General features: G+C 32.7%; 1 long non-coding RNA gene across 1 annotated transcript; it reads left to right on the top strand.

Annotated features, from left to right (window-relative positions):
• The first annotated feature begins 907 nt into the window (after positions 1 to 907).
• Positions 908 to 1,634, top strand: LOC145059147 (uncharacterized). Its single transcript, XR_013686660.1, has 2 exons — positions 908 to 1,041; positions 1,229 to 1,634. It is a non-coding gene; the product is annotated as an uncharacterized LOC145059147 (long non-coding RNA).
• Positions 1,635 to 2,004: the final 370 nt, after the last annotated feature.

Below are 2,004 nucleotides of genomic sequence, written 5' to 3'. Positions count from 1 at the left end.
TAATGTGCTCGCTCTTATAAAAATGAATGCTTCAAATTAATGAACATATGTACATGTATAAACGTGGTATACTTAAACATATAAATATACATATTTAATAATAGCTTGAATCCTTAAAATACTACAAAGTTTCATAACGTACTTGTTATAATATGCAATGTCACATAAAAATCATATAATTTTGTAACGTGTTGTATTTGTTGTATGAAATGGTTATTTCACGATAAAAAAACCATACTACGTATACGAAAAATTTATTCTAGTTTATTTGTAATAATACGGTAAATCGTTAAATAATAATATGTTTTATAAACTAGATTTATTAAATTTTCGCATAAAAAGGAAATTGATTTGTATAAGCAAAATATTTAAGCACACGTATTCCAACCCCCCCCCCCCCCCCCCCCCCCCCCCCCCGCGGAAATAATTAAATTATTAAAACGGGGCCGTAAGCAGTCACCCTTGAAGCGTGAGTTCGAGTTGTTCGAATTCAAATTCTTTTGAGAAACTTGTTGTGTGAACCGCAAATTCATAATTCTTGAACTTTGAAGTATTCTTGGAACCGTTTGTAACAAATATAATTTATTAGGGGTTGTTTGGTAATTTAATTAACCAAAAATAGGACTGATTTAGTTAAAATAATTCAAGGGAGGGACTGATTTTGTAACTTGAACAAACTATAGGGGCAACCTATGTAACTTTTTGAATAAATGGGATTATTATTTGGGAATTAGGACTGATTTTTATCGAGACATACCAAAGGAGGGACTGATTGGGTTACAATATCCAAATGCAGGGTTGAATTTGATTAAATTTAATCAAAGTTTGGGTTTCTTGACTTTTGACTTGGTCAAGAACAAAAACACGTTTTTAGGTCTAGTCTCGTTTCATCCGATCAAAGGGCTCCAACAACGGGAATACGTGTCGCCTTCATTAGACTGAAGGGGCAATGGAGAAGGAACGGAAAAGAAAGCAGTGGTCGAACACAATGAAACGGGATAATACGAAGGCCTGCAGGCGTGACTTCGTCGATGGTCGCAGGTAACTTGACGGGGCTGCTTCAGCAGTCCCGTGGTCTTTCTTTCTCTTTTCTTTTATCTTTTATCTTTTTTTTTTTTTTTTTTTTTTTTTGGTTTCCTATCAATCAATAGGTAAAAATGGTGTTTTGGGATGTTGTTTGTTTTATCATGAATCTATGGAAAATAATTGTTCTCTTGGTGTTTGACAGGAAAAGAAAAAGGAAAAATAAGGGGGAAGCTGTTGTTCTTTTTTGTTGCAGGTAAGCAAAAGAACAAGAACAAAATTGTTCTTGGCTGGAAACGAAGAAGAAGGGGAAGAATAACAACAACAAGTTCAGGGGGTTTTTGGCTTTGTTTCGATCAGCAGCAATGGAAAAGGGCTGCTATCCTCTTGATTTCACATGTAAACAACACTCCAGTGGTGTGTTCTTTTATATTCAATCTTGGCCAATACTTTAACTTCAATTTGGTTGTTAATTGAAGCAATGTCAAAAACTCCCATTATGTATGTACTTGAGAAGAGAAAGAGTGTGGGAGGGTAGAAGGAAACGTGATTGGTGATTGTGTGTACCTTGAATAAGATTTAGAAGCTATAAGAAAATGATTTTGATGAGATTTTGTTGGGTTGGATTACTTGTGATACAAAGAGATTGTATGTGTGCATAACATTCATACTTTATGTGTGATGTATTGAGTTCATTGGTATGTATTTGTTAGTATTTGTTTGATTTGGTATGTATTATTCATGTTTTCCATTTGTATATGTATGTATACTTAAAACTCTTACAAACCATTTCTTAACAATTATAGTATATTTTTATAAGGGAGAATTTCGTATATGCCATTCGTAAACAGCTAAATATCATATTTGCCCGGCTTAAACTCCAAATATCATATTTAAACTTCCCAATGTTTTTTAATATCATATATACCCAAATAAATTATTTTGGTAATTTTTTTATTTATAATTGTTTTTCATAATATT

Source organism: Lactuca serriola, chromosome 6 (genome assembly GCF_051521515.1).
Source record: "Lactuca serriola cultivar US96UC23 chromosome 6, Lser_US96UC23_V15, whole genome shotgun sequence".
Lineage (NCBI taxonomy): Eukaryota > Viridiplantae > Streptophyta > Magnoliopsida > Asterales > Asteraceae > Lactuca > Lactuca serriola.
This window is presented reverse-complemented; position numbering and strand designations above follow the sequence as displayed.